The 19,139-nt window shown below is 35.6% G+C and overlaps 1 protein-coding gene across 18 annotated transcripts in view; it reads right to left on the bottom strand.

The window, feature by feature from the left end:
• The window catches only part of LOC131691518 (cytoplasmic tRNA 2-thiolation protein 1), a 188,506-nt gene that overhangs the window by 128,677 nt on the left and 40,690 nt on the right, over positions 1 to 19,139 (bottom strand). The gene's annotated exons all lie outside the window — the stretch shown is intronic.

The raw sequence follows: 19,139 nt of genomic DNA, 5'->3' as shown, positions 1-19,139 counted from the left end.
AACTAGTGTAACCTGGAGTCTGTATACCACGTATATGGCACTCCTATCCCATTTGTATTGAACTGACATAAGTCAACATCTCAGCGGGCCCACAAATTATGGGCACCACTGACAGTTCAAATTGTTCTGCTTGTTTTGCTCGAAGCTCGATTCTCACTAGTCAGATACCGTACGGCATGACTCAATTTTTAGACATTTGTTAAAAAGCGAAAATATCGGATAGCTAATTGAAGCAATATGTTGTTTTGGGCATGTCGGTGAATAACAAAAACTTTACACCATGGTGCACCAACAAATTAAACGAACTTGACTATCACAAAATTGTGTGGAATGGAATTGATTCTGTTTATTGTGGATCGACCCTAACGCTACGTTTTAGATGTTGGCGTAGAAATCATGGCGGCGTAGCAATTACCCAGTTAAGCTCAGCCGGAAATGAACCGGAATTCTGGCTGGTTCCAGTTCGTACACGGGCTCCAGTGACATAACCGATTCTAGTTAGAATCGGTTGTGTCACTGGAGCCCGTGTACGAACTGGAACCAGCCAGAATTCCAGTTCAATTCCGGCTGAGCTTTACTGGGTACCTGCTGTATACAAATCGCGATCTAAAGCTGGATGTAGACCGCAAGATGGCATGAAAGTGCAATGATGATGTTTTTATTTTCAACTGTCAAAACACATTGAAAATTAAATTTTGAAATTCATAAATTCATTCAAAATTATAATCAAATCTCGACAAACGTATGATTAGGGCCTAAAAGTCAACTGTCAAAATACACTTTGAATGGAAATTCCGGACAAACCGTTACATGCCAATCACAGATGTTGGTAGTAAACGAAAGAGAAAAGTTTTCTCTTTCATAAACTGTTGTGAACTGTGCTCGACTAGTAACGGTTTGTCTGGAATTTCCATTCAAAGTGGATTTTGACAGTTGGCTTTTAGGCCGTAATCATATGTTTGTCGAGAAATAATAATAAAAAAATAATCAAATTTCATCTAATGAAAAGAAAAATTGATGAAGAAAATATGTTTCCTACGTTTGAAAAATATCTTGATGGTAAATTTCTTGATACACCACTAAGAATTCGATCTTCCGGTTTCAGTTTATGCTAAAACGAAATTTAGAGATTGAAATCTCAATAAAAAACGATAGTGGGAGAAAATCGCCGGATTAAAGAGTGCAGGTATTGAAAGTCGAGGTTATCCATTGATAAATCCAATTTCTAAGTAAACATTTCCCGTATGTAAAACAACCGACATAACCTCAACAATACAAAAATAATTCCGGATCGCAATAATTCGCAATAAAATATCGAGTTCGACTGAATGTTTTGGTGCCAAACTAAAGAACGAGTTTTTTCTTATCACCCGTAATTAATTTGTTTGTGGAACTATGTATTGTTTATCTTAAAACAATTAAAATAGTACAACCGTCCTACATCATCAATGCAAGAAAATATTTTTATCATCATTTGACTGGTACCAATAATGAAATCTAGTTGGCGCGTCGACCGGATAAGTTTCACGTTTGAGAACCAATATAGAGTCCCGTACAGAAGAATGCGCAACACTGCGTAGAATATTGCTTGTGGCACTAAAAACTGGATTATAACCGCACTGCGCACTTAGCATTCTTCCATTTAATTCTTCTCATAGACTGGTTAGTTCGACTGGTCTGTCTATGAAGGTACCATTTCTATCACTTGAAATACATGTTTTTTGACAGCTCGCAGTTTTGAGATCACTCGCACTTTAAAAGTGCGGAATCCAGGTTGGTGGGAAGTGCGCAATACAGACTATTTATTTTTTCTGGCAACCGGAATATTTGCTGTACACACTTAAAATCCATTACCTACCAGCTAAAGCTAAGTATGCACCTCTTGCGAAATGAAATTTCCTATACAAAACCTATGCATAAAAAACGTCGCGAAATGCTTGCGAAAAATATTTTCGTTTCCATTTCGTAAGCGGTACGCAGCTCTCGCGAAAACTGATCGATAAATTCCAGTTAGTCGAGACACTGCTCGAAAAATAAGCAGTTTAATGTTTTAGCGCTAGGTGGCGTCACTTTCTATGTGCTGTTAACAAGGCAAGCTTTTCCTTGCGAAATAATGGTCAGAGGTATTGGCATTTTGCTGCAAAGCTCATTTACCTGCTGCGACATCTACAGATTAATAGCATAAACAAACTAAGGTGGATGTTTGTGTGTCTTTCATATCTACGATAAATAATTTGATGTAATTTTTTCATGTTTTTCTGTAAATACGCATCAATCATCATCGAATAATGGACTCAGAGGGGAAGAAAAACGATTTGGAAGTTACTGATAATAATTTTTAGTAGATACACTTGAGTTAAACATAAAAAATCTTCGAAAATGTGTATTCTATGCTTCTAGATTAGGGTTCACAACCGCCCGATTTAAGAATATTTAAACAACCCATCAAAGAATAACAAATATAAGTTCACTTCTGGCACGAATTAGCTCTCATTTCGAGTATACACATATTTGTACGAAGTGGTTTTATACCGATTAAGAAAGAAAAATTGGAAAATATGGTACAATATCCCTCTTTTGCATAACAAATCAATTGCCATCTTGAAGGAAATAAGTTTTCTTCCACTTCACTTTCAGTTTTTTATACAAATATGACCAATTTTCTTAAAAAATGCAAAAATAGCGTGAACTTTTGAAAATTTTCTACTGATTTGACAGTTCATTCGTAAAACATCCACCTCAAGCAGGTAGCGCCCCCTATATATATTTTCTGCGTAAAGATGTCAATTATTCCGCATGGAGGCTCGCGGCATTTTGACAGGAGGTGATAAAAAAATCGAAAAAATACAATAAAAATAATGTCACTTTGACTTCAGCTACGTCATAAAGTTACATTTCTATATGGATCAACCTGATCTGTGCCAAAAAGAGAAAAAAAGTTTACATTAATGAATTAGAATGGTGAGCATTTAAATATGATGTATCTAGTTTAAAATGTTTAATTTTTATGTAACGATTGTGTGCAGTATGTTCGAGAAAATCCGGATCCGTTCGTTACGTTGGACATACGGCAATAGGTAAAGAGGAGTTTGAAAAATGATGAGAATCGTCTTTTTCGTCAGCGGTAGCAGCAGAAGCCACCGGCCTACATCAGATCAGTGTCGTTACACAAAAACTGCAAAATTCCGTTGTCCTGAGCGACCTGGCAAGCTTTTTTCGGAAACTATGTGTCGAATTGGATTTCGGTATGGTCAATTAATTGACATAGTCACAAGCCCAGCAGCCCTCAGCGGTTAGTGTTCCGGCGCCGTTCGTAAGCTTCTACAGTGCAGTGCGTGGTGTCGTAATACATAGCAGCAGGCGTACACACATAAAAATGATGAAATTTAAACGACATGTAAATCAATACGAATGTAAACATACAAAGATTGAACCAAAACTTTGATTGAAAATTACGTTAAATTCAATGCACTCAATTGGAGCATCAACAAGCATACAATTTTACACTTTCATTCGTGTAATATTCATTTTACAGTAATAAGCGTGTAAAAAATACATTGAAGTGCATTGGTTTTCCGTTTAAAGAAACTGTAATTTTCAATTAACGTGTAGAATTATAATAAAATTCGTGAAGAAAGCACGATAAGTCGTGTGGATTTTTGGTGGAACTTAATTTTACATTTATATTCATGCTCCAAATATGTGCATGAAAATAAACTTAAAATTACAAAATATTTTTTTCTGTGTATGCATGCATTTTGGCCAAAGTTCTAGCCACCGGGTCTATTTATAAGACTATCACCCAGTTAAACTCATTCCGGAACCGGTTCGGATTTCTGAATGGAGTCATTATGGATTCCAAATCAAATGCAACAACCGATTCCGACTCAGAATCGGTTGTTGCATTTGATTTGGAATCCATACTGACTCCATTCAGGATTCCGAATCAAATTCCGAATGGTTTGACCGGGCAGCACCGGTGCGTAAGCAAATGCGTGTGTATTTTGATTACGCTAAACGATCATAATATATTTAGACACCCGTTTTCGCACCGGTCGTTGGTAAATGGGTTGCCAAAATAATAATCTGTTTTCACACCGGTAGCTGTTATTACCCACTGAGACGTCCAAAAATTTGTTTCAAAATCGTTCAACACGGGTCCAACGATGGACGTTCGTTGAACGGTTATTTGGACGTTGTCCAAATTGGTCCAACGAACGTCCTTCATTGGACAATTTTGAAACCAACCGTTCTTAGAGGGTATAGTAACGTTACATTTTTTTTGCAATCATGCAATAAAACTCGTTTTTTTTTTAATTATTTGGATTTAATTCAGTGAAAAAAATTTGACTGGAGAGAAAATACATTTATTTATTGAATTCAACAAAACCGTTTCAGTAACAAGTATCGTTCTCTTTTCCAAAAATTATTTTATTGAAATGGTTGCAAATTTATTCAAACTGGAAATGTTCATTGAAATTAAAAGTTAATTGTTGTTTCAATGCAAAAAATGTGTGTACCATTAATTTTGCCGTTTGAAGCAATAAACATTGTATAATTGAATTCAATAAGACATTTTTTTGTTCAAATATGCTAAAATTTTCTATGTAATAACAATTCTGAGAAATTTGATGGGTTCGAGACGGACGACGATTTCTATGAACTAAGATTTGCCCGGCAGTTATTGTCTGAAGCATATACTACGACGGCTCCGAATCAGGAGTGCAATGAAGATGTATAATATGCAAACAGACTTGCGGTGGAATAAGTTTTTCGGCCATACAACGATTGTTTTGCAGAACCAGTTTATACGAACGATCGGTTTCGAAGACACTTTCGTTTTTTTATGTATTACGAAGGCTTTGAAGAGGATAATACTATACTGAAAAGCCAGAGAGAAAGTTGGGTTTTACTAAATTTTGCGGAAACCATCTAACATACATCTTTCGGACGCTACAGTCAAATATATTCGCATGGGAGAAAATTTGCGCGTTATTCTATGTGAGAATCCACCATATCTCAGATAATAGATGTTTAGACAGATTTTGTAGATAGTATAGTTGGCCCTCTAGATATGGAAACATTACTGTACAACTTGGGCAGAACAGTATACAGTAAAACAAAAATAATGAAGTGGTAGCACTTTAAGCGTGGTTTCAATAATGATATTAATTTGCTGAAGTAAACTGCGTTGTTTTTCGAGGTTGATACACGGAGCACGTTGATTCATCATATCATCTAACTTAGAACAAGAATCAAGAATCAGTAGCGACTGGCTCAAATAGCACGTTCCCCATGTTAATCGGAGATTTGTGGTTAAAAGACAATTATCAAAATACACGTTGAGGGGAAGTTCCAAACCAATATTCACCAAACACGGTGTGCTCGTGAACAAAAGGAGTTTCATCAACTCTTTCGTGACTGCTGTGAACTGCGCTGAACCAACAATAGTTTCTCCGGAATTTCTCCTCAATGTGGATTATGACCCATCCCAAAAGTTGTTTTTCTTTCACTATTAATATATGACATCCAAGTCAGATTGTATGTGTAAAAATATAACTATCATTTTTAAGCAAGCAACAACTAGCCGCTAGCCGGCGCTACTATCGGCTATCGGTATATGGACCAGAGCTTAAAAAAATTGACATCGCTGCATGAACTTGAAAGAAAACGAAATTCAATTCATGCCCGCTGCGATGAATGAAATTTTTGATTCATTTCCATCGTCATTCGTTCTCCCGACGCAGCGCTTTCAGGTACAGACATGTTCAGTTTCAGAAGCAAAATGAATTTTATTTCTATGCTAGCTCTGAGAGGATTATTGATCAAAAGTGCATCAGATATAGATTACGCAGTTCACTTATGCTCGAAAATATAGAAGATTCTAACTTCTGCCTTCAAACTGTCGACATAATAACAAATGAATGCTTTGGTTGGTGAATGAATTTATATTTCCTCTGCACTCAAGCATTCGATTCTGCATGAAATTTCAGTCAGTGGGAAAGTAAATGAATGAGGGAGGCGTTGAATCTGAATGTCGGTTTCGGTAAATACAAGCAGAAATAGGTAATTGATTTTGAAATTTCGGAACACTGATATGGACTTTGCGACACCCAGTAAAGTTCAATCGGAAATGAGCCGGAATTCTGTCTGGTTCTAATTCGTATTCCGGCTGCAGTGACACAACCGATTCTAACAAGAATCAGTAGTGTTTTGGGGGCAGATCACTCTAGAAATGTATAACGAATTTGCATCAAATTAGAAAAAATGCATTTAATTTCCATTTTTGCATCCACTTTGCACTCTCTCGCAGAAAAGTGTGTTTAACAAACGCTGATTCACTTTTTTCGACGTTTGTTGAATGTAAGGCTAATTTTTTGTACGGTTTTGACGTCTTACACGCAACGCAAAATACATTATGAATTTCTATTTCGATGGAAAGAAATGCATTTAATTTAGCTGATTTTTAAAAATGCATCACACGTGATCTGCCCCTAGGTTGTGTTACTGGTTCCGAAATGCAAATGAGAACTAGCCAACATTTCGACTGATTTTCCGACTAAGCTGAACTCCGTAGTATTCCGGCGCCAATAACACAACCAATTCTAATTAGAATCGGTTTTATTGCTGGAGGTAAAATACTAACTACAACTACATCTACTTCAAGACATAAACATTTAGTGCGTACCCCGTGGCAAATTGGTACACCCGAATTTGTGGCAATTTGATACAGTATATTAACGGAATTCAACATTTTGTTGTCGATACGGTAATTCCAAAGATGGAATCAAATAATGAGTTATTGTTTAAAATTATAAATTTGATTCCAATTTATCAGAATGGCAAAAGAAATAACACGGAATCTTTATTTCAAACAACGGTCCTGTGGGGTAGTGCAAAATTTCTAGCGCCAGCGATAAGAATTACACGGAATCTTTATTTCAAACAACGGTCCTGTGCTGCCATTCTACGCCCAATTGTCCCATGTTGCAAAACTGGCAACTGAGAAAAACGCGATTGAAGATGAAAATTGTATTAGCCATCTGGAGGGATACGGTGTAACAAATAAAGCTTTATTGTCCAAAATTACGTTCATGGCAATCGTTTTCAATATAATCAGCCCAGTTTTTTATTATAGAGATTCAATTAACGTTAGTTTTTAAGAAAAATGTTAAGTGGGACTGTTATGCCGAGAAATCGAGCGGAAACCGGAAAGTTCTACGCATATCAGTCCCATAACGATCTATGTAAATGATGCCCATAACTCATTTTTTTACAAAAGTGTATGTCGTGAGTTTTTCTGTTACTCGGGAGATTTGTTGCTTCATCAAAATTGGAAATAGGGTAAAGTACCTATTTTTACTCTATTTAGAAGGGTACCTCACAAGATTATTAATTACTCTGCCTACACTCGATGGAGTGCATTAATTTGGCATTCACAACCTTGCTTCGTTCTTAAGAACCAATCTAATAACACAAATGGCCTAAAAACGATGAAATGCTAGTGTTTGATCGCAACTAAAGTTCCAATCGAGTGCTCCAATTGTCGCCCTACCATTTGATCCAATTTGTTGAACAAAGATAGCAAACGCTGCACTAACCAACGGCTTCAAATGGGTAGCGTGATAATAGAAACATTGCGAAAATAGGCTCATTATCCTAGATGCGTTCGCCATGTTATGCAAGCGACGATAGTAATGAAGAGCTTTACAGGATTGTTCTCACTACTGTGATTAATATTGCCACTGCCATCTCTTTTTTAATGATCCTGTATTTTTCCATCAATTTTTTCAGTGCCCGACATCTAGCGTAATGAACTTCTTAACTAAACGCTACGTAATTATTTTTTTATTGCGCACTTTTTGGGATTTTTGTTAGTGGGACAATTATGCGTAGAATATCAACAATGGGACAAACAGACTTGGTATTTTTTCACGAAGTCTTCGAACAAACTTTATGAATTGGATGTGTTTTCTGAAAATATACATCAAAAAGGACTGTTTGATTAAAAAAGTGAAAATGACCAAAAAGCAACATGGGACAATTATGCGTAGAACGGCAGTGTGGGGTAGTGCAAAATTTCTAGCGCCAGCGATAAGAATTTTTTTATAATTCGAGGTAGCGTACTGTATCATATGCTGAACACTTGTGTCTCCAATTTTAACTCAAACAATTTGAAATACTATTAGAGCTTCGCCTGTCAAATGCATGAGCATCGCTTTTTACGATGCGATGAGCTGAAGCGACAATTATGTAATGTAATGTTCAGATTTGCTCTTTTGAATATCATCGATGTATTTCCCATATCAGTCTTCGAATTGTTATGTCTGTTTGTCTGTGCTTAGAACGAGCCAAAGGATCTTCTGACGTTTGGCATGGCCAGACACGGGTCATAATCATAGGTAAATTAAACAGTCGAACGTTCGAACATTTTTGAACGTGACGTATGCTGCTTACCAAATTGGTCATCCAATCCACATCCATGCATCCACAGTTGGTATAAAATTCTCGGAGTAAGTCAAAAACTATGGTAACTAATAACGAAAGTGGTTATCCTAGAATTATAAGACATTTCTACATTGTTCGACGTAGAATACTTCTAGTAAATTTATAATAAACGTGTTGCAACAATCAATTTTATTTTCCAACAATTAACTATAAAGTTAATTAACATTTCGTGTTACTGTTACTAAGAGCAATATAAGAAATGTTAAAATGTATTTAAAATACCAACAACCGCCCAATCCCGCCCTCCCCTTATTTACAGACTAAGTGAATTGAATTTCATGTGCATTCACGTTCATGCATTTCACTATACTGCCTATGATCAGTCAGTCCTATTAAGATACGAAATCCCATAGAAAACGGGGCAAACATGCGATCATGGGTAGTATACCACAACATAATATTATCCCTCGAAAATATGATGAACCACCGGATGAAACTAGATGGTGATGATGTAACAGGTGTGATCTGTGTCCGGCCATGCGTACCTATTAGCCACTAAATCCAGCGTTTCTTTTTAGGTATCCTTTTCTGAACCAAGCCCTACAGAGTGTGTGGCAAACTATTATCGTCGTGATCTTTCATTTACTACTGGTCCGGAATTAAAAACATTTGCGCGAGAAAAAATCACGCTTTTTCTTTCTTGAATCTTAGTTTCCACAGTCCCCACAATCATCACCATTTGTTCGCAGCGATTTTCACGGGTTGGAATCACAGACAGAACATCAATTTAAAAGCCACCTTATCGCTACCACTTCCTATGAAACCATAGCCATCATGATTATTTTCATCGCATTCCTTTGTCTTGGTAATGTCCTAATAATCAACATAGCATCCGTTGATTTCACAGTGACAAAAGCCACTTCTTGGTGTATTCCCACTCATAAAATTAATTGGAAATATTTGTTTATCCGCAAAAATTGAACGAAATAATCGAAAGCTTGAAGGTTTCGTTGGATACTGTCATTAGCCTTCGTATGGCCAATACGAAGGCTAATGACAGTATCCAACGAAACCTTCAAGCTTTCGATTATTTCGTTCAATTTTTGCGGATAAACAAATATTTCCAATTAATTTTATGAGTGGGAATACACCAAGAAGTGGAGGCCATCCAAAGATAAAAGATTCAAAACCAATGAAATTCCGCTTCTTGACAGCATCTTTGCCCCTGGGCTGAAAGGTTTCATTATTGGATAATCCTGCTGGTTCGACACGTCAATATCTCTAATTCCATTAGTTTAAGAGAGATTCAAGCTTTGCTACAAAAGCCTTTTGGCTTTTTGATTTGTCCCATCAATCGAATCCTGGGACACATCATGCCCAGTTTGACATAATGCTCCATCGTCCAGTTCAATCCAAGCTGCTTCGATGCACTCATTTTTACTTCCACGCAGGAAACATACAGCATAATCAAAAATATGTGTTATTGAATACAAACAAATACTGTTCATTGCTTCAAACAACAAAATAATTGGTGTGAATCGAGGTTTGAAAATATATTTTCATTAAAACAACAATAAACTTTTAATTTCAAGAATTTTGTTTTAATTTCTGTAAACTTTAAAAAAATCTTATTGAATTCAATCAGTTAATTTTCTTGTTTCACAACCAATAATTTTGTTTATTGAGCTCAATCCATAATTTTATTTAAAATAAAAATCTTCCGCAAGTCGAATCAAAATTTACGTAGAACACTTCTACATAACATTTATCGCGAGATCCTATTTTTTACATTTTCCTTTGTTTTGCCTCCTTTCTGCGAATAGCAACGTTGGCGCCGGTTGGAAGAAGGTACCAAATATAGACACTCGCTGTAAACCGAAACGATAAGTTTCCATTTCCCAACCTGTTTACCAACCGCCGGTGCGGTGTCGTGTTATGATGACGGTTAGTAAATTGCTTATACCCACGCCCGGTGCTGATAGTCTTAGACACCCGTTTTCGCACCGGTCGTTGGTAAATAGGTTGCCAAAATAATAATCTGTTTTTACACCGGTAGTTGTTATTATAGTTACGTTACATTTTTTTGCAATCATGCAATAAAATAATCGTTTTTTAATGATATGGACTTTATTCAGTGAAAAAAATATTGCTAGAAAGAAAATACATTTATTTATTGAATTCAATAAAACCATTTCAGTAACAAACATCGTTCTCTTTTCTAAAAATATTTTATTGCAATGATTGTAAAATTATTCAAACTGGAAATGTTTATTGAGATTAAAAGTTAATTATTGTTTCAATGAAAAAAATGCTCATACCATTAATTTTGCCGTTTGAAGCAATAAACATTGTATTATTGAATTGAATAAGACATTTTTTTGTTCAAATATGCCAAAATTCTCTATGTAATAAAAATTCTAAGAAATGTTATGGGTTCGGAACGGACAACGAATTCTAATAACTACCCGCATAAATAAAAACTTTATCTGGAATCCTCCATATTATACAAAAATCATAACTGCTATGGTAACCACATACGTTAAAATCTATTTATGATATTACAATAAATGCGTTTTCCTGTAAAATTATATGAAATTATAGAATGAAGATACGAGTTATTGTTACAATATAGGGAATGGTTGTAATATAATATTGTATGTTAGAAAAGAATTGAGGTGCTTCCGCAGGATTATTAAAAAATATATCGAAACGATTTGAATTGAAGTCACAATGATGGTAGTCGTTTTCATATGGTTCTGTAAGGTTTGCTTTAAAGAAAAACGTGTATCGTTACAATTTCCTTACAAGATTACCATGATGTTCACCTCAAGTCAAATCGTTTGGTTACAGTTTTCAGTAATCCTTTATATTGAATTGAATGTGTTGTTAAAATGAAATAACGAATCTTTGTTTATTGCACATATTTATTGGGAAAAAATAATAATTTATCCACGGATAAAGTGCTTTAATACTTTATTATTATTTCTTACCAAGTTGAAATCTGATTATTTAGGTTGGATGAAAGAATTTCCAAATTTAATATTTGGCGTACAGGTTTCGTTTTTGGATAAAATCTAAAGCTTCATTACCTTAATTCACATTTCATCTATAGCAACAATTTGTTTATAAGCACATTCAGCAAAATGGTAAAACTAATCATAATCAAATTTCGTATATGGCAAAATATATCACATCATAACACTGCCGTTTAAAAAGTTCTGTTAGTAGGAAGGAGCTTCACGAATTTAGGATGAACTTCTAAAGGAAGGCTAACAGCATGTATTGCAGTCCTAGCAACTCAAGAAATTCAAATCCTCCTCTAATACCCGAGCTTATACCTATTTCTTAAGTAAATCAATATAAATGTATTAGATTTTTCGTATACATCACGAGTCTTTTTAACAACGTAAGTACAGCTGTCGGAAGTTGCTACACCTGTCAAGACGAGGAGGGATGGTCAATTCTAATAACGGATGCATCATCCAGATTCTCGATTTGCCTAACCAACCAGATTCAACGGTTTATATATTATATATAAATGTATTGTATCAAACACACGGCTCACCATCACCGAATGGCTCGCAAACCTCCTCTTAAACCAATTCAGGGAAAATTTGAATTGAAGTTCCAACCACATACGGTGTGCTAATTATGCAGTTCTTACAATCATGGTCATTCGTAATCATCAACAGTTTATTAGTATATGACATGTCGATTTTCCCTCTGCCTAAAGTCGATTGTGGCTAGATTATTATGAAGACCAAAATACGTTCCACGAGATTACAGAAATAGCTCAATTGGTAAAAGCAGCAGTACCACCACCATAAGATGTCAACAACCGAACAATGGAGGTCGGCATGTAATCAAATCCAGATTACCATAAATCTATAGAATAAAAAACGTTATTCGAACTGATGAGGGGGGAGGGGGAAGAGGCTCTTGGGTGAATCAGAAAAAAAACATTTATAAAGTTCTTTTTACATCTGCCGCATTTGATAGTGTCGATAAAGTAGTTCATTATACACACTCATCACATTTTGCCCATGGCATAGTGTCGCTCGAAAACTATAACTGTACTATTCGAGAAATGGTTATCTGTGGTCACAATACACCAAATAATCGAAACGATTTGTGGTATGGTACCATGATATATCCAATAACAATGTAGTATCGCAACAATGGATTATACGATCACCATTCCCCTTATAATATGTCCTAAAATTTGTTCGAGGAAATCGGCATTTTTGAATGGTAACGTTACTTAACGACCTATTCGGCAAATGGTACAAGTGGCGCTGACCATAAGTGGAATAGTCAATATGATTGTCGGTAGCGTTGGTTTATCGTTTCGTTAATGATAAGAGGAAACTTCAGGGAATGGTTTTTTAAGGTCCAAATACCATTGCAGTTATCTTACAGGAATGGTCACCAAATATGCGGGTAATGTTTACCCAGAAGTTATTGTCTGAAGCACATACTACGGCCGCTCTGAATCAGGAGTGTAATGAAAAGGATCTCATGCTAGATATTACAAACAAACTTGCGGAGAAGGAACCTTTACGATCATTCAACGATTGTTTTGCGGAAACAGTTTATACGAATGATCAGTTTCGAATACGCTTTCGTTTTAATGTATTTCGAAGCCTTTGAAGAGGAGCCAATACTATATTGAAAAGCCAAAGAAAGTTGGGTTTTACCAAATTATACGGAAGCCATCTGACGTACGTCCTTCAGACGCTGCAGTCAAATATATTCGGATGGGAGAAAAATTGCGCGTTAATGTATGCGAAAATACTGCCATACCCCAGGTAATAGACGTTTACACTGATTTTTTACATAAATGTTGTAGCCCAAATGTCCATCAGCTGTGGTCATATTGTAGACAGCATAGCCGGGTAAACATATCTGGGTTTTAAGTATATTCAAAGGCAATTTTGAATCGCAGAATAGTGGGCTTATTCGTGAATACTTGGTACGCTGGACTGTAACCATTCGAAATGAAAACATTACTGTACAACTTGGACAGAACAGTATACAGTAAAACAAAAATAATTAAGTGATAGTATTTTATGTGGGGCTTCAATAATAATATTATCTTGCGTAAAATGCGTTGTTTTCCTAGGTTGATACACGGAGCACGTTGTTATAGTAATCATATCTCATCTAACTAACCTAGAACTAGAATCAGGAATCAGTAGCGACTGGTTCAAATAGCACGATCCCCATGTTGATCGGAGATTTGTGCTTAAAAGACAATTATCAAAATTCACGTTGAGAGGAAGTTCCAAACCAATATTCACCAAACACATCTAGTGCTCGTGAACAAAAGGAGTATCGTCAACTCTTTCGTGACTGCTGTGAATTGCGCTGAACCAACAATAGTTTCTCCGGAATTTCCCCTCAATGTGGATTTAGACCCATACCAAAAGTAATTTTACTTTTGCTATTAATAAATGACATCCAATTCAGATTGTATGTGTAAAACATATAACTCAAGAGTACTTATTCAAAAGGTCCTAAGTGACATTGAGCTCGAACTGAGAAAAACAAGGCTGAAGTTTCATGGAGCTAAAACAAATCCCTATTAGAGAACAAATATGTGTTTTGATGAAACAATTATGCCAATATAGTCTATGGACTATGCTCTTTAGGTAAATAATACTAAAAACATGAAATGTTTAGTGCTAATGTAGTTTTTAAGCGCTTTAAAATGATGCGTCCTTTTGAAAATTATAGGACCTTTCACATAGGTCTTTTTTCGGGCCTAAGAATCATACGACGCTGCACATAAGGCTTTTTTCAGCAAAGGTACCTCTTACGACGAATATTGAATATCTTCAAAGTTTTCGACAAAATGAGCACCGGAATACGAATGTTCTTCATTACTCTTGTAAATAGTTGCACTGGATTTAACAGAAGTCTTGCAGAAAAAAATTGCGGAAAACTTTAGTTTATATTAACAAACCATTGGCTGGAAGTGGTTAAAACCAAAGAATGGCATGTTACTTTAGAATAACTAAGCTTTCCAATTATCATTTAATTTATTATACTTTCTAAATGCAACTTCGAAAATAAGTCGCATAAACAGAAAATAATTTCTTTTATTTTGATGCTTAGGACGTTTTTACTAGGTACCTATGTGCAGTTTGAAAAACATAGAATAAAATGAATCATGCGTCGTTTTTGCATGGCGCCTATGAACAGCAGCAGAGGTTTTGAAATGTTTCACACATAGGTCCTTTCAATTTAAAAGGTCTCAAGTGTAAAATTTCAAAATATGATCATGAAAACTTTGCGACTTTTTATATAATGCTTGTTATTTCGATAAATACTAGGTATAATGAATCCTGGTTTTCGGTATTCGTTAGCTATGTTGTAATCACATGCTCGGCTGCAAATAACTCAGTTTGTTTACATTTGTCACTAAGGACCATTTGAATCAGCACTCTTGAACTATCATTTTTAAGCAAACAACAATTGGTATCTGTGGTATTATAGAGTCCCGTACAGAGGAATTTTTTGCTGTAACTTTGAGTGACTTCAACCGAGTTACACAATAAATTAATATGGAGTGAATTGAAAACCCACTGTTTCGTGGCTTATAGCACTTTATTCTTGATACTATTCCATGTAATTTATTTTACATTGTTACAAAAAAGCATAATAAACTGAATACAGTGTCTTGTTTCGACGATTAAAATATTTCGCCATGATATTAACTAACTAATACATTTCTTGCATGTTCTCCGAAAGATGAATATTTGTTTACTTCACTCTGTGTGAGCCTTTATAACATAAACAAGGCCTTTGGCAACAAGCAGCCGCTAGCCGGCGCTACTATCGGCCAATAGGCTTCCAGTAATCGATATATGAACTTTGCGTGCACCTATGGGTAAAGTAAAGTTCAATCGGAAATTCTGGTTGGTTCTAATTCGTATTCGTAATTCGTATTCCAGCTGATTTCCCGAAAAAGCTTAACTGTGTAGTATTCCGGCGCCAATAACACAACTAATTCTAGACGCAGAAAAATAATTTTTAATGTCAAATAATATGAGGGTTGAAATAATAAATTTACCAAGTTGTTCTGTGTTCAATAAAAAATACATGTTTATATAAATAAAAATTGAAATTACTCTGAAGAATTTATTGGATCAAACATGGAAAATAGTTGGACCAAAATTTTTTGTTGTTGATTTTATCATAACAACAATCGAAACAACAAACAACTTTGTTGAATCAATGAGCTCGTTTTGTTGAATAAAACTAATAAAATATTTGGATCAATGCATGTCAAATGTTCAATACAAAAAACAATTTTGTTAAATCAATTAATATCTTTTATTGTTTTAAACATAACAAATATTTGAATCAATGCATAGCAAATATTGAAGCAAAACCAATTTTATTGTATATTAAATATGCCTATTCTTTAATAGGAACCAAAGGCCAACTGTCATGGTGACAAATTTAGAACAAACCTAAGACAAGACGTGACAATCGGCTTCTTATTTTTCCTTCGACATTCTTCTTTTCGCACATTTTCACTCTGCCGAAATCTTCCGAACAGTGTTGCTATTTTTATTAATAAAAATGGAGTCTTGTTAATTTATTTTATACCGGAAATATTTTGTATCTTTTTTCCACTATACTGATGAAGGTTTTTCCATGTAATGGGTGTTTAGTAAGGTTTGATGAAACAATTTTCTGAAAAAAAATAGATTATGATGTGGTTTCTGTCTTATGTTTGTTAAAGTTAATCAACCACATATTCGGTAAATGCATGATAAATACTTGTTTCACTTTGCCACACAATTTCTGTTCAATTTAATCATTTTTACATTTTTAACGATAATAATTTTATTTGTCAAAGGCAAGACAATTTTTTCCTATAAATATAGCAACACTGCCAACTATCATTCCCTCTAAGAACGGTTGGTTTCAAAATCGTCCAATGAAGGACGTTCGTTGGACCAATTTGGACAACGTCCAAATAACCGTTCAACGAACGTCCATCGTTGGACCCGTGTTGAACGATTTTGAAACAATTTTTTGGACGTCTCAGTGGGTTTCACTATCCCTGCAGTAACATTTGGTGTGGTGCAAAAAGTCAGAAACAACCAATCAGGAGCTGGACCATTCTGACGTAAAATTGGAACAAAAACGCCCCCCCCCCCCCTCCCCCCCTTTTGTCACGTCTTGTCTTAGGAACAAACCATTACTCGCTGACAACAGATCACAAATGAACCTCACAAAGTAAATACTGGCCGTTGACTTATTGGCCTTTCTCTAAAAATAGGCTACAAACGCATTAGTTTTACGCAGTCAAATCATTCTGGAACCGCTTCGGAATCCTGAATGGATTCAGTATGGCCCAGTCAAACTCATTCCGGGATCGGTTTGGAATTCTGAATGGATTCATTATGAGTTCCAGCTCAAAGGCAACAACCGATTCCGACTCAGTCGTTTGTTGTATTTGAGCGGGAATCCATAAGGGATTCCAAACCTGTTCCGGAGTAGGCTTGCTTGGAATGAAATGAAATTTTATTACATGCAGCGCATACGATTCCAATCACGGTCCCTTAGGTGGTACGTTTAGCTGTGCGCGTGGTTTATTCCAGATATGCGCTATAATGTAGTGCTTCAGAGTCTCGGCTTTTCCAAAAAGATTGCAGAAGGCGCACGAATACGCTGTGTCTTCCTGTTGGACCAGAGATGGTGAATTACAGGAAACTACCCTCTCGAACGGGTATTATTTATCTCTGGTGCGGTGACGTGTTTTCAGTTCTGCGATTGTTGTTTCTAAGCCACACAGGGTGTTTTGTTTGAGTCCTGGAATAGAGGAAGGCACCAGAAAATGCACCGTGTGCATTCGACTTAATTTATTCACTAGCCTTTGTGCGACATCATGATTATTTTCAAGCTGCACTTGCGCCCATCGAGTCCGGAAAATCTGAGCACAATAAGAATTTACCGAAATCTGAATTCCCTGATTTAAAAATAGCGAATTTCTCCAGCATTGACGCACACGGAAAAAAGTTTTCTTCTTCGTAGCAACTTTTATTTTTTATTTGTTTCAATTCAAAAAGGACTGTTGATGTAATGCATTCAGTCCTTTTGAATCAATTAGCTGCATGCTTTTGTTAGAATCACTGATTTGTTTGGAACAAACAATAATTTTGTCGATCTTCGAAAAGCACAGATAACAAAACTTGTAAGATTGATTCAAAAGATATTTTGGTTGATCTAACCAAAAAATTAAGTTTAGTTTAATAAATTCCTTGGTTCACAATAAAGAATTTTTATCGATTAAAAATGAAGAAATAATTTATAGAATCAAACATGCACAATTCTTTTGCGTGTAATTACAATCGGTTGTATCGCTGGAGCTGAAATACTAACTATAACCACCGACAAACTGACATGACACTGTATTTTCAAATTTGGCAAGATATTATTAGAGAGTCGACGCAAAATTTTGTAACTCGTACTGTCAAACGGACGTTCGTTTGACAGTAAGAGTTTCAAAATTTTCAGTCAACTCTCTAATAATCATCGAAGCTACTCTATGTAACTAGAGTTCCTCCAGTAGAAGTTTGGACAAGAGAAAATAGACAACCATAGTTTCAAGGCACTTGGCTCAAAGAAGTTTGGCTATACTTGAAATAGTTAAAGGAAACTATAACCTTAGAAATATATGTTCTAGTTTTGTTGAATATTTGATAAACAGCTGAATCAATTTTGTAAACATATATATATAAACAATATTTGACAAAATATGAGGTAAATCAGGGCAAATGACATACACTGCATTTTCGGCGAAAGATCTACGGTCCGATCGTAAATCGTTTCATTCTCGGAAATGGAATAGTTTATTAAGCAATGTGATGATAAATCCCGAAGTTGTTGTAACGGCATTTAATTAGCATGACACTGGAAGTTGAAGTATATTTTTCAATATTATGAGCCATAGTACTCAAGGGAGAGCAAGGATGTGAGGGAAGAAAGTTTAGTAAGCGTGGAATAGGGTCATTTGAGCAAGCTTAGAGTTTCCCGGCTACTTAACCTTTTGCATGCTACCGCAGGAGTTAGGATCTTTTGGCATTAGAATACAAATCACCTGAGTCTGTGGCATGCCCGGACGAGCGTAAAGTAACTTGTTACTTCATGCTGTCGGAACCGACTTGAAGTTGATTCAATTTTTTCGATTCACTTTTCATGGAGTCTCCAGAGAACAAAGCCAGTCAATACCGCAATATTGCCCGTGCTTTTCCAAAGGAGACACGACGATTATTTTTCGTCGCAGCAAGATTCGCAGCGCTATTCGGCGCACGATTCATCGCAATGTATTTCTTATGGAAGGACACTAATAAAAGGTGGTGCAATTTTGTGTAAAAAACATACAAAAACCTGAAACTTTAGAAGCACAGTTTTAGTCAGTTTTATTGAGAAATTCAGTTAAAGTAAATAATTAGCATACATTAAACTTGGGTAATGCATATTTTTTGACGTTTTCAGCATTTATTATCAAATGCGCCAATTCAATGCGTCGCCTCAAAATGATTAAACGACTCGTTTCCAATGAAACGTGCAATACTTTCTACTTAAAACGTTAATATACGATGCTCCGCTCATTTGAATTCGAAAAACTTCTGCTCGTTTGAATATGTCTTGTCCAGACTTTTACTAGAGGA

This window comes from Topomyia yanbarensis, chromosome 3 (genome assembly GCF_030247195.1).
Source record: "Topomyia yanbarensis strain Yona2022 chromosome 3, ASM3024719v1, whole genome shotgun sequence".
Classification (NCBI taxonomy): Eukaryota; Metazoa; Arthropoda; class Insecta; order Diptera; family Culicidae; genus Topomyia; species Topomyia yanbarensis.
This window is presented reverse-complemented; position numbering and strand designations above follow the sequence as displayed.